Source organism: Palaemon carinicauda, chromosome 19 (assembly GCF_036898095.1).
Source record: "Palaemon carinicauda isolate YSFRI2023 chromosome 19, ASM3689809v2, whole genome shotgun sequence".
NCBI classification, from domain to species: domain Eukaryota; kingdom Metazoa; phylum Arthropoda; class Malacostraca; order Decapoda; family Palaemonidae; genus Palaemon; species Palaemon carinicauda.
The window spans coordinates 43,012,447-43,026,366 of record NC_090743.1 but is presented as its reverse complement, the minus strand read 5'-3'; positions in this window follow the sequence as shown (position 1 = coordinate 43,026,366).

Here is a 13,920-nt window from a genome sequence, read left to right as displayed (position 1 = left end):
TCTACAGGATGTAAACATACAATTTCAAATTCTGCCTTCTGTATTCTGAGTCTCCCCCAAAGAACCAATTTAAACCAAGTATCATCAGAGAATATGAGTTTTGTCTTTTAGCATAGAAAACGGGAAACATTATGCAAAAGACCTATACTATAATGAATGTTTTTTTGAGCGTCTTAGCCATTATATTAGTACATTTAATAGAAAGAATTCTAAACTTTAATCTCGGATATCTCACTAAAATATCTGTGTGTTTTTAGGTGGCTTACCGTAGCCTATTCAAAGACATCATTTAACGTCCAATCGTCAAATGTTGATCCAACTGGTGTCGTACTATGTCTATTAGCTCAATAAACATGACAGATTTCAATTCAAAATTTGACGACCAAATGCTGTGATGTCAGAAAATATCCTTTAGATATAAAGGTACTTTTTTGAGTGACTTCATTCTTTGTTTTTAGATTAACCGTATCATTTGATTTATTTTTTTACTTTAATTTTTTACTTTATCCTTTTTGAATGTCACAAATTTAATTATAACTCGAATGACAAAATTTACCTGTTTTGAATGTCAAATTTATATCTAACTCGAATGACACAAAACATATCAATTTGAATTCTATTTCTTGTGAGCAGTTTTACTCTTGACTTTAGTAATATGACACTTTACTTACTTTACTTTATATAATAATTAATTCAAATTTCTTATCTCATTCAGGCAAGGCCTATTAGGATCTCATCCATGGATGTATTTAATTAATACTTATCCTTGTTTATTTTCAAATTTACGTTATTTCGGTCAAAACCAATTTGGTACAGTATACATGATCACTTCTCTCTACAAGATTCATTTGATAATTATGGAATAATCACAAATCTTCTCAGATGTCTTTCTTAACTAATATTTTACAGGAACACCACGATTAAAAAAACATACTAGATCTAATTAACTTTTTATTTCTTTCAATTTTACAAAGTTATCCTTCGGGCTTGTCATAGCAATATAATTATTTACACTAAGACACACACAGCACCCAAAAAAAGCAGACTTGAGTGACCCAAACCCCTAAAACGTCTTATGGTCCGAGATCATGAAATGTAAATGATTGAGTAAGGTAAATAGCCTTCAAGTGTACCATGTACACATGAACCACGGGACCATTTTATTGTCTTAGTAAAACCTCTTATGAAATTTGTTCCATTGCCAAGTAATTGGGGAGGAATGCCTAGTGAATAATTCGTACATTCCTACGGGTGTTTTATCTCAAAAGTTTTCCCTTAGCAATACTTCCGTCCTCAGCCTTTATTTGAATGTCTTGACATTTTATCATATTTAATGAACTCTCCGAACATTGTAATTCTTGCAGGAATTTCTATCGACCCCAAACAGCCGTGGAATGGCCTATTTAATCAAAGGTCATCACTGTCCTAGTAATCAATCAAACTTTACTTTTTTTTTTCCAAAAGTCATCACTTCTGTTCCTGTCCTAGTAATCAATCAAACTTTGCTATTTTATCAAAGGTCATCACTTCTGTTCCTTTCCTAGTAATCAATCAACCTTGACTATTTTATCAAAGGTCATCACCTCTGTTCCTGTCCTAGTAATCAATCAACTTTTACGGTTTTATCAAAGGTCATCACTTCTGTTCCTGTCCTAGTAATCAATCAAACTTCACTTCCAGAAACTTTGAGTCTTATCTAGGATAAGGCAGTCCTGCTCCGTATCCAAAGTTATCCTGAGAATACTAAATCTTTCCTCTTGAAACGTCATATGGAGAACATTTTCCAAAAAACTAATTCTCATGGCAAAACCCGGTCTTTGTCGGAGATTAACCCTGTACTACATTCACACAAGTATAATTCTGTTAAGATTTTAGAGAAGTATACACTACTTGACCAAAAGCATCGCCAATACTGACCAGTATTGAAAGCTAACAACTTCCTGAATAAGAATAGAAAACAAACGAACATATATTAGCTTGCAGGTTTTGTTTTACTTGGATTTTATTACCAGACTTGAAACGTATAAACCCAATAGCTATACTCGAGAGACAGACTGAGGGCCCCACTTATCAACAGACATGAGGGCCATAAATTTAATGGACTTTATTACCATACTCAGGAGCCAACTGGTTCGAGAGCCATATTTACCACCCACTACATTTCCTATTCTTATTACAAAGAAAAAAAAAGCTGCAGAAGAGAAATTTATAACAGAGTAATCAGAAACATTAGAGAATGTAGATTTTTTGCATTGATAAAAGGAAGAGAGATAGCAGGCGATAGTGCTTCCCAGACAAGAATTTATAAGAGGGCAATTCAAATGCACGCTGATTTTGCAAAAAAAAAAAAAAATTATTTCAAGCTTCAAAAAGCAAAAAGCTTTAAAACAAATCCTTGATCCATCGTTACTTTGAAACAACCTCTGGCATTGAGTCAACGCTCAGATTCCAGAAAAACCACTTCTGTGTCCCTTACTGTGTAGGCCTTATAGGCAAAGCCTGGCGGGATGATTCTTATAGAACTATGAACTCTGGCTGAATAAAAAGTACTGCCAGAAACCGAGTATTTTTCATACTTCAAAAAGCTTTACACTAAGTCAGTGCTCCATCATTGCTTTGAAACAGCCTCTGGCATTGAATCAACAATCAGATTCCAGAAGAAATACTTGTATGTCCCTTACTGTGTATGCCTTACAGACAAAGCCTAACAGAAGGATTCTTACAGGAAATTACTGCTATAAACCAATGACATTTCAAGCTTCAGAAACTTTTACACTAAATTATTGTCCCATCATTGCTTTGATAAAACTATGGCATTGAGTCAACAATCAGATTCCAGAATAACCACTTCTGTGCCACTCGCTGTGTGGGCCTTATGGACAAAGCCTGGCAGGAGGATTCTTACAGAGCTATAAACTCTGGCTGGAGGAAATTACTGCTAGAAACCAAGGACATTTCAAGCTTCAAAAATTTTTACCCAGCCTGGCAGGAGGATTCTTACAGAGCTATAAACTCTGGCTGGAGGAAATTACTGCTAGAAACCAAGGACATTTCAAGCTTCAAAAATTTTTACCCCAAATCATTGCTCCATCGTTGTTTTGAAAAAAACTTTATCTTGAAGTCAACATTCAGATTCCCGGAGATCCACTTCGACTTCCTCACTGTGTAAGCTTTATAGACAAAGGTTGGCAGGATGATTCTTACAGAACTATGAAACTTGCCTGGCGGAAATTGTTGCCAGAAACCAAGAACATTTTAAGCTTCAAAAAGCTTTCCTACAAATCATTGTTCCTTCGTTGCTTTGAAACAACCTTTGGCATTGAGTCAACACTCAAATTCTGTAAGAACCTCTTCCAAGTCCTTTGCTATGTAGGCCTTATAGAAAAAGCCTGACAGGAGGATTCTTACAGGACTATGAAATCTGGCTGGATGAAATTACTGCCAGAAACCAAGTACATTTCATGCTTCAAAAAGCTTTACTACAAATCATTGCTCCATCGTTGCTTAGAAACAACCTCTGGCATTGAGGCAACACTCAGATTCAAGAACAACAACTTCAGAGTACCTCACTCTGTAGGCCTCAGAGAGACAGCCTAGCAGGAGGTCTCCTTCAGAACTATGCTCTCTGGCTGAAGTTAATTATTGCCAGAAACAAAGTTTAATCTAAGCTTCAAAAAGATTTACCACAAATCATTGTTCCTTCGTTGCTTTGAAACAATCTCTGGCAGTGCGTCCCCTACCGTGTAGGTTTCATAGAAAAAGCCTGACAGGAGATTTCTTACAGTATCATGAACTCTGTCTTGAAAGAAATTACTACCAGGAATCAAGGACATTTCAAGCTTCAAAAATATTTACACCAAATCATTAATCCATCATTGTTTTGAAAACCTCTGGTTTTGATTCACCACTCAGATTCAGGAAGAACCACTTCCGAGTCTTTCACTATATAAGCCTTATAGGCAAGGCCTGGCAGGAGATTCATACAGGCCTATGAACTCTGATTGGATGAAATTGTTGTCAGAACCCAAGGACATTTAATGCTTCAAAAAGTTTCACTTCAAATCATTGTTCCATCGTTGCTTTGAAACTGCCTCTGGCATTGAGTCAACTCTCAGATTCAGATAAAAAAAAAAACACTGTATAGGCCTCAAAGATAAAGCCTGGCCATACGTTTCTAACAGGACTATGAACTCTGGCTGTAGGAAATTATTGCCAGAAACAAAGGACATTTCATGCTTCAAAATTCTTTGAGACAACCTCTGGCACTGAGTTAACACTCGGATCCAGGAATAACCAAATCCGAGTCCCTCACTGCGTAGGACTCAGAGACAAAGCCTGGCAGGAGGATTCCTAGAGGACTATGAACTCTGGCTGCAGGAAATTATTGCCAGTAGCCAGACATTTCATGCTTCAAAAAGCTTTACACCAATTCATTGCTCCACCGTTCCTTTGAGAAAACCTCTGGCATTGAGTCGACACTCAGATTCAGGAAGAACCACTTCAGAGTCCCTTACTGTGCAGGCCTTATAGAGAAAGGCTGGCAGGAGGATTCTTACAGGACTGTGAACTCTGACTGGAGGAAATTACTGCCAGAAACCGAGGACATTCCATGCTTCAAAAAGCTTTACTACAAATCATTACTCCATCGTTGCTTTGAAACAACCTCAAGCATTGCATCGATACTCAGATTCCAGATGAACCACTTCTGAGTCCTCCACTGTGTAGGTCTCAGAGACAAATTCTGGCAGGATGTTTCAAACAGGACTATGAACTCTGGCTGGAAAAAAAATTATTTCCAGAAACAAAGGACATATCAAGCTTCAAAAAGCTTAACACCAAATCATTAATCCATTATTGTTTTGAAAACCTCTGGCTTTGGGTCACCGCTCAAATTCTGGAAGAACCACTTCCGAGTTCCTCACTGTGTAGGCCTTATAGAGAAAGCCTGGCAGGAGAATTCTTACAGGACTATGAACTCTATGTGGAGGATATTATTGCCAGTAACCAAGATCATTTTCAAGTTAAAAAATCTTTGCACCAAATCATTGTTTCTTCGTTGCTTGGAAACAACGTCTTCCATAGCGACAACATTCAGATTCCTGATGAACCACTTCTGAGTCCCCCACTGTGTAGGCCTTATAGAGAAAGCCTGGCAGGAGGATTCTTACAGGACTATGAACTCTGACTAGATGAAATTATTGCCAGAGCCCAAGGATATTTCATGTTTCAAAAAGCTTTACTTCAAATCATTATTTCATCGTTGCTTTGAAGTAACCTCTGGCCTTGAGTCACCACTCAGATTCAGGAAGAACCACTTCGAGTCCCTCACTGTGTAAGCCTTATAGACAAAGACTGGCATGAGGATTCTTACAGGACTATGAATTCTGGCTGGATGAAATAATTGCCAGAACCGAAGGACATTTCATGCTTCAAAAACTTTACTACAAATCATTGTTCCATCGTTGCTTTGAAACAATCTCTGGTATCGAGTCAACACTAAGATTCAGAAAAAGAAACTACTCCCGAGTCCCTCACTATATAGGCCTCAAAGACAAAGAATGGCAGGTGGTTTGTAACAGGACTATGAACTCTGGATGGAGAAAATTATTGCTAGAAACAAAGGACATTTCAAGCTTCAAATTTTTTTTATACCAGACCATTGTTCCATCATTGCTTTGAAACCACCTCTGGCATTGAGTTAACACTCAGATTCAGGAATAACCAAATCAGAGTCCTTCCCTGCGTAGGACTCGGTGACAAAGCCTGGCAGGGGGGTTTCCTACAGGACTATGAACTCTGGCTGGAGTAAATTATTGCCAGTAACCAAGGACATTTCAAACTTCTAAATTCTTTACACCTGATCATTGTTCCGTTTTGGTTTGAAACAGTCTATTGCATTGAGTCAACAATGTGTAGGCCTTATAGACAAAGCCTGGTAGGATGTTCTTTTTTCAGGACTATGAACTCTATGTGGAGGATATTATTGCCACAAACCAAGATCATTTTCAAGTTAAAAAATCTTTGCACCAAATCATTGTTTCTTCGTTGCTTGGAAACAACGTCTTCCATAGCGACAACATTCAGATTCCCGATGAACCACTTCTGAGTCCCCCACTGTGTAGGCCTTATAGAGAAAGCCTGGCAGGAGGTTTCTCACAGGACTATGAACACTGGCTGTAGGACATTATTGCCCGACAACTAACGTTATTTCAAACTTCAAAAAGCTTTGCACTAAATCGTTGCTCCACTGTCGCTTTGAAACAAGAACTCACATTGACTCAACTCTTAGATTACGGAAGAACCACTTCCAAATCCCTCACTGTGCAGGCCTCATTGACAAAGCCTGACAGGAGGCTTCTTACAGGACTGTGAACTCTGATTGGAAACTTATTGCCAGAAGCCATAACCGAGAGATTTCATTGAATAAGTATTATTCTGGGTCATTGGTTCTTCATTAAAAACCAACTGGTGAAAAATTGTAGTCTGTTTTTAAACAGGATAAGATCCCTTCAAAGAAGATTTCTTTTGTAAATGGAGGACACTATAAATATAACTTGTAGTTTTAGAATTCCAAATCGGTATGGTCAAAGTAAAATAAGATTACGTTAGATTTATGAATATGGGACACTTGACAATGTGTTCTGGTCAAGGACATTCAGCACCAATACCCAACCGAGGGAAAACCCTACAGTGAAATTTGTAAAGCAAGCTACATATGACAAGGACCTTTCATGGCGTTTATCTTGAATCCTTAATAAACTTAAAAACAGTAGCTGAAGATCTGGTATACAATCCGTAAAATCTGTTGCCAGATAAAGGAATCTTAAATTATGACTTAGCCTAGTGGCGATGCATGCCAATACAATTTTGTAGCAGTGAGACGGATAATTTCTCACCACTTGCATCAAACTAGAAACTTCCCTAAACAGTATATAACTAGTCTTCCATTTAGGACATGTATTTCGAATTCTAAGAAAACACAAGGCCACAAACTCTCAACAGAAAAACTGCCAACATCAGAAATAAATTTAACCTCTTTAAACTGAGGTAACCATCTCAAAAGTTGAAACCAAAGCTTTGTAAAAGTTTAGTGCATATGTGGAAGCTATTTCCCATCGCTTCCAATTCATATAGTTTCATCAAACATTCTATAAGAATATATGCATTCCTAGCCAGGAACAACTTTCAAACGGATTTATGATCTAAAAGGAGAACAGGTTTCTCGTCTAATTAAACAAAAAAAAAAATCTCTGTTGTAGAAAATAGATAGCTTTTCAAACATCATTCTTACCCTTCCAGACTTGCCATATTAGTTTGTTCCTCCAACAAAATTTCTACAACAGTATTATAATCTATCCAGATTTGCATATTGATTGTCCCTCCAACAAGATTTCTCCAACAGTATTTTAATCTATCCAGGCTTGCCGTAGTGGTTTGCTCCCCCACTAAATTTCTTCAACATTATGCTAACCTTTCCAGACTTGCCATATTGGTTTGTTCCTCCAACAGTATTCTAATCTATTTAGACTTGCCACATTGGTTTGTTCCCCCCACTGAATTTCTCCACTATTATGTTAACCTTTCCAGACTTGCTATATTGGTTTGTTTCACCAAGATTTATCTAACGGTATTCTAATCTATCCAGCCTGGCCATATTGTTTTGTTCCTCCGGCTAAACTTGTCCAATATTCATACACCCGAGTTTGTCTAATTACTGACGATGTTACGAATTGTACAAGGAATTCCACTAAGACTTTTTAAACTGGCCATTGTGCCATTTATCCGTTCTTTATGTCACGTACAAACATGATTGACGAGACTAAGACGAGAAGATATTTAAGCTACAAGCTGATTCCCCTTTTGAGAAAACGGCATGTGTCAAAAAATGTAATTAGAAATATTGTTATAAACATGGTTGACCATAGTAATAACTTTGAACCCTTATTACGTTGATATTTACCTTAAACCCTTTAAAACAAACTTGAAACCCTTAAAACTTGAACCTTTCAAAATTTGAACCCTCTTAAAACTAATTTTCAATTACAGTTACCTTATCAATAAATCTAACTTTAACCTTTTACAGACATCTGATTGGATATAATGATATTCAATACTTATCAATCATTCTGTGAGATAAAGTTTCATGTAGACCACCACAAAAACACAATACAAAATCTGTTGAATCAAATAAACTTTTTCATCTATTACAAAATGCTCTACAAGTTAGAAATCTCCCATGAAACATTAATTTGAATATCTGAATCTAATAAATATCTTTTAATGGAAAAATTTTACCAATCAAAATCAAAATTTCCCCACACACAATTTTTCTAAATCAAAGATTTTGAAGTCAACTCATTTTGAGTAGATTTATATCAATTGCACAAAGTCATTTTAGTTAGATACCCATAATGGAAACAAGTTAATCTTAAGTAAAACATTTGAAAATTTAAATCAATTTACAATGGCAAACTCCTTCAAAAAAACACACATCACAACATGATATTTTGCTAATGTTTCTCTCAGAAAAACATACAGTTAGAGGAAAGTTGAGAGAGGATATAGGAGGAGAGAAAGGAAGAGAAACGAGGGAAAAGAATAGAATGAAAATAAAGTAAGAGAAGGAAATTGGTTGAAGAAAATAGATACAAAACTCAATTTTCAATGACGATAAATGAGATAAGAGTCCTTTGAGAGAACTCACACAAGACAGACAACAATTTCAAAAATGCATGTTTAACATCCATAAAGTTTATAGTTCAGGGCTAACTAGAATTTCATGACCATTATACATCAACAATATTACTAAGTCATATCGGTAAAATCTTCAAGAAAATACAACCATAAGAGTAAACGAAAGTTAATGCTTATACAGTAGTAATCCTACCACATCCCCTGTACTCCCTATGTATAGCAGTTTTACATTTGAAATGGACTAACATTCTCCAACAATGGAGGAGAAAGCAGAAATACACCTGGGGGTGGGGGAGGGAAGAGGGAGGAGCTTTTACCCCATCCCACCAATCAGCTGTCAGCTTAGAAAACATGGCTCATTGACCTGGCTAAGAGGCTGATAACTGACAGGTCACTGCCACTGCCGAGAAACACTCGCGTCTCTCGGGTCACTGCAGTGCTGACCCCGAGGGGCCTTCTTTTTTTTTTTTCTTTTCCATTTTTTTTTTCTAACTACAGTCTTTCCAAGTTTCTATCTACTTGAGAACTTCTGTACTTCAACTTATGCATATTGAGGGGAAGCAACTTGAATAGTTTTCTTAAAAATGGATAGTTTATATAATCAATGTTGAAAGATATTTCTCAAGTTATCAATTTGTCCCTGACACTGGAATGCGGTAGTCTATACCCTAAAAAACTATGATAAAAACAAGGCTCAGCTTCAGCTATGGCACATAACATTAACGATTCAAATTTTATAGAAAAAAAAAAACTGTTTCGTGCAAAAAGTAATCTTCTGTTCAAATTTTGCAACAAAAAAAAAATACTGTTAAGACTTCGTCGCCAAATATATCTACTGTTAAAATTTCAAGGCAAAATCCAAATTCACTGTTTAAGTTGAAAAGAAAAATCCCTTTAATTCTCTATCCTGATGACCTAACATCCATATACACACTATCATGGAATAACACTAGACCTACGATTGAGAATGTTAAGAATGACAGTAAGAGAGTTGAGATCCATGTTGATAGTACCTCTTTTTGAATGTTTGTAAAAAACACACTTAATGTTTGGTAGTAAGACCTACAAATTGTGTGGGACTTCTCAGGCAAAGTGGTTCTTGCGTACAGTGGTACTTCTTAGCCTATAAAATGTGCAGAAACTTCGGCAAAATATCAACTTCAGAGGGAAATCAATCTTCTGGGAAGACTGCAAATTGTATGAGACATCTCAGGAAACGCAAATTAGGTGTACAGTGGTACTTCTAAGCATGTTAAATGTATATGAAGACTTCGGCAAAATATTTGCTTTAGAGGGAAGTTATACTTCTTGAAAACCTGCAAATTGTGAGACACGTCTCATGAAAAGTAATTCAAGTCTACAGTGGTACTTTTAAGCATGTAAACTGTGCAGAAACTTCAGCAAAATATTTACTTTAAGAAAAAGTTAATCCTTTTAAAAGCTTGCAAATTGTGTGGGACGTCCCAGGAAAAGTAATTTAAGTCTAGAGTGGTACTTCTAAGCATGTAATGTGTATATGAAGTGTTTAGCAAAATATTTACCTTGCAGGGAAGTTAATCTTGAAAACCTCAAATTGTGTGAGACGTGTCAGGAATATTAATTTAAGTGCACAGTGGTACTTCTAAGAATGTAAATTGTATATGAAGTTTTCAGCAAAACATTTACTTTGGAGGGAAGTTAATCTTCTTGAAAGGCTGAAAATTGTGTGAGACGTCTCAGTAAAAGGGATTTAAGTATGTAGGTATGTAAAGTGTTCAGCTACTTAAGCAAAATATTTACTTTAGCGAGAAGTTAATCTGTAAGGAAACCTGCAAATTGGGATAGACTTCTCAGGCAAAGTGGTTCAAGTGCGCAGCCGTGCTTCTAAGCATGTAAAGTATATATGAAGTCTTCAGCAAAATATTTACTGTAGAGGGAAGTTAATCTTCCAAAATGTAAAAAACTAACAATGAAGAAATCGGTCAAGTATGATCCAGTAAGGTACTCTTGAAAAAAAAGGTGATGATTAGAGAGAGGCTTTAAAATAATTTTTCAAAAATGTATAATCCCTGTATTAATAAACCAAATTGATCTTCATTATTGCATAATGTAAATAGCTTCTCATCTCTATAACTTGAAACCCTACACACAAAAAGCCCTGTTAAAATTTTGATTGCTTGGTGCCGATAAGATTGTTATTTTAGCAATATATAGACCTTGATTTTCCTGTGTCATGAGAAACTTAAATCACTCTAATTACCTCATTGAAGATTAAGAGACTGTATATAAAATTAGCATAAGAAGAAATACAGATGTCCTCGTACACTGGAAAAAATTTTACATTTATTGGTTATTATAAGATTTTCCCATTATTAAAAGTTTGAAAATTAGCTCTATTTCAAAATAAAATGATTGAATTTTTACTTTAACATATAAATTAAATTAAATGGGAATTACATCAAAACTATATTTGAAAATTTAGCTCTATATGTCAATAAAATTAACTATCGAGATTTCTCAATTTAACGAGACTTGAGAAAATTTCGTTAAATTTTTGAACAGTTAAAGTTAATATATTCAAGCCTATGAAACCTGTTCATGTTTAAATTTCAACAAAAAAAAATAATGCCTTAAGTGATTTTTGGTAGACTGAAATAATCTCTTCTATTAATAATTGCCTATTTTTTATACTAAGACAAGCTCTTCTATTAATATTTTGTCTTTTTTTTTGTGGACTAATATTTTGCCCAGAATTATCATAAAAAATTGATTTTTAGGGGTAATTTGCCAATATGAAAAATACCTCTGATACTAAATATTTTCCTTACTTCCCATGAATTTCCTTAAGGCTTTCTTGCTTAACTGGCATCTTAATCTTCACCTCATCTCGAAAACCAAAAGAAAAGTTTTGAGCAACTTAACTGGCTTATGAAATTTGACAATAATAGAAAAATACCATCTTTCTCAATGAATAAGAAGAAGATTATAAAAATAACTCAATTTAGAGCTAAAGCTTTACAAATGCATAAATTTCTATCAATAGAAATATTCTAATTTCAAAGTTGATTCAATCTTTCAAGATGGTATATCCTTCTCACATGGGAAGTTTCTTTTCAATTTAAGTAACCTAAAAGTGAACTAAATTTAGTTGAAAACACCATTACATTTGATTTGATTAATAGAACTTGGGTCATATGACCTACAATTAGGCCAGGAGGTCATTCAGCATTTAAAGTACCCTCATAAGTAGTCCCTATGACTTGAATTTACTCAAAACCTCATAATACTTAAAATCAAATCGTCAAGAATTTTTTACTTCTCTAAGCAAGACTTTTAGATTGGGCAAAATCTGTGTTAAGGAGTTAGCAAACTATTCTATTTCTAATCACTTTAAAATAATTATAAATTATTTTTTATCAACAACATTGAGCTTATATTAGATAAACTAGGTTCTAAAATATTACCTATCTTCTTACCCACCGTTGTCCCTATGTTAAGGGGTCGGTTGCCTGATCCGTCCTCTCCAATGCATTCTATAAAATATTACCTATGCTAAAAGGTGAACTTGAACCTGTAAGTACTGGAAGTACGGCCTCCTGTATTAAGCTTATCTCTTGTAACACCTATCTCAATAACACTATACCTAGAAGCTATTAAATATATAGTTAGTTAAGTTGGTATAGCAGGATAAGTGCAAATAATTATGCATGGATGCTAAAAGGAGTATTATAAGAAGTATTATAAACAATATTAACTTCATAATCCGACTATGATACGAGTTTCATGAATGACATATAGAGATAACTAACCTTATGTAATCTTAGCCCCCTCCCCCTCGTCCCACAACCGGAAACACCACCGCAAAAAAAAAAGAAAAAAAAAATACCTACATAGGTAATACGCTTCGAGTTCCTATACTTAACCAAAAATCATATATACAATATGCTTCCAAAGGCAAGTTTGTCAACGGAAGGTAGAAAAAATTACCTTTCTGAATTTAATACTAATGGACCGAGATTGCAGCGCTCCCTTACCACCAGTATTAAATCAACTGGAATTTTAGGGGGAGCTGAGAAGGTGTTTATATGATTATTGGGTATTTAAAGATTTTCCATAAAGATAAACTGCTTCATTTCAATTAATCTTCCTCAATAATCAATCTCAGGTACCCTAATTAGAAAGAAGGATGGTACTCTTTAGGGTAGATAAATCAACCTCAGTAGAAACATGGAATGACAAGAGTTAGTTAAAATTCCTTGAAAGTTTCCTACATGTGATCCTATCCACTGCTGCTTTTATCAGAGACAGTTCTGAACATGGTAACAATTCTGGTGCTTCGCTCATCAGTGTGAATGGCAAGAGAAAACACCATAGATAATGGTTTCTGCATGAAGAATTAATGGTATACAGCATGCATCTAGGAGTTGCTGTACACTGAAAGACGGACTATTACATATAAATTGACCAAGACCTAGAAATGTAGAGAAGTCTTCTATAAAAGAAAAATATGTACTTCTACATCCACCGAAACTCAATACCAGGAAACTTAAAAACGAGTATACTGGAAAATTATGATCCTCATAGGTTCAAACGGACACATCACCTACAAGTACTAGAATATGGCACACATGAACAATCTTAACGGCTTTCAAATGAAGTGATGCCAAAATGGAACTAACCTCCATCGAGCTTGATTCATGATTTCTTCACCTGAAATGAGTTTGGAAAAATCATTGAGCTATGTTTCCACCTCCACTTATATTATGGCTTCAACTTCAACGAAGGCAGAAAAGTCTCACAGAGACCATCTATGAATAGTTTCTTTAAACAAGAAAGAAAGCCTTTCTTGACAAGACTTGACCTAATTTTGATTTAACAGGAGCAACTTTGACTTTATGTCTGTTTCTTAAGTATCTGTGCAGATAAGCTTTTAAGTTCCTATCTAGACAAAGCGTCATTTCATCTGAATACTCACTCATGAAGGGGCAGAGTGAGTTAAAAAGATATTCCTGAGAAGGAAGGCCTTTAGCCATGAGGTAATTGCTATCTCTAAACTCATATAAGAGTGAAAGACCCACTCCATTAGCAGGGAAACAAATACTGTACAAAGGTTTTACCTATTCTTTTGATAGTGACAAGTGTTAAGAGAGGTATTTAAAATTAATGCCTTAATACTAAGCTCATAAGAATTAACTGCTTCAAAGGGTTAACAATCCTGTTAGAACTACATAAACTTAATACAGTTTA